Genomic DNA, 1,182 nt, shown 5'->3' on the forward strand with positions numbered 1-1,182 from the left:
AAAAAAACGTTTTAGCCAGCACCTAAATAAGAATAATGTAAAATAAAAATAGCAATTCCTATATCCTCTCTATATGTGTTTAAGAGCAATTTACCAAACAGCCATTGAACAAGCAGAACATAAACCTGATCAGAGAGCTAATCTCAGTTTTATCTCTAGTCTGAACCACACTCCCGGTGAGTTATTTAAAAATGAATATCATTTTTTTAAACGGGGTTTGTAATAGGGGTTTAATTCACTTTAGCATAATACACATTTTCGTTTACCAAATTGTGAGAAACCACAGATGAATGCATAGATTTCTTTCATAAAGTAACACAAACTTTTGGCCTTCACTGTACGCAGACCGATCATGCCAACTGCCGTGTGTTGTCATCATTTCACAGTTTGAAACCAAAACGTTCTAAATGTGTGAGGCATTCATTTCCTGTTGCAGCCTAAGAAATCTATACACATAAGATGAGGCTGCAGCCCCTGAATTGGCACACAGCTACACACTGCAACCAAGAATATACTGTACATATTTAAAATAAAGATTTTTTTGTGTCCATCGAAACAGACACAAATCTGCCGGTGAAACGGTCTAAATCTTTGATCAGATGTTGCTTAAGTTTCTGTTGTGAAGAAATAAAGAATTCACTTCAGACCGTCTCTGACGAATGGCATAAATATTCAAAAGACTCTGTAACTTTACGTTACTTTGTCCTCATTTTAGCTAATTAGCGTTAACTTTATCTGCCGTCGCGGGCGTTAAAAACAGTGTGCACTCCCAACAGAAAATACCAGCGCTCGGGGTTAAACCCAGGACCGGCTTACTGTAAGGCAACAGCACATCTAAGCAATAAACCATCGGGCCATCACGTCTAAATTGACCACAGGCAAATAATGCATGTTATCTTGTAACTTAAGTGTGTTTTCAGTGTTTTATCTTTACCTAACATCTGAGACATGCTGACATCAGTGTCTTGTAACATGTTGCTCCACAAAGAAGTATACTGTTTCAAACAAATTGTGATAGAATCCGACCTGGTTTATCCCTGACGATGCACTGTGAGTGGTTGGTTCCACTGGAAGTTGCATACTTGACCTTGTTACTTCTGACACATTTTCTCACAATTGTTTCCCCTCCTGCTCTCTGTCTCACTCTCTTTCCCCTCTGATGTTTCCCTCCCTTTGTCTTAT

The 1,182-nt window shown here is 38.6% G+C and overlaps 1 protein-coding gene across 1 annotated transcript in view; it reads left to right on the forward strand.

The window, feature by feature from the left end:
* The window catches only part of gnai1 (guanine nucleotide binding protein (G protein), alpha inhibiting activity polypeptide 1), a 17,998-nt gene that overhangs the window by 11,687 nt on the left and 5,129 nt on the right, over positions 1 to 1,182 (forward strand). The gene's annotated exons all lie outside the window — the stretch shown is intronic.

This window comes from Etheostoma spectabile, chromosome 23 (genome assembly GCF_008692095.1).
Source record: "Etheostoma spectabile isolate EspeVRDwgs_2016 chromosome 23, UIUC_Espe_1.0, whole genome shotgun sequence".
In the NCBI taxonomy this organism is placed as follows: domain Eukaryota; kingdom Metazoa; phylum Chordata; class Actinopteri; order Perciformes; family Percidae; genus Etheostoma; species Etheostoma spectabile.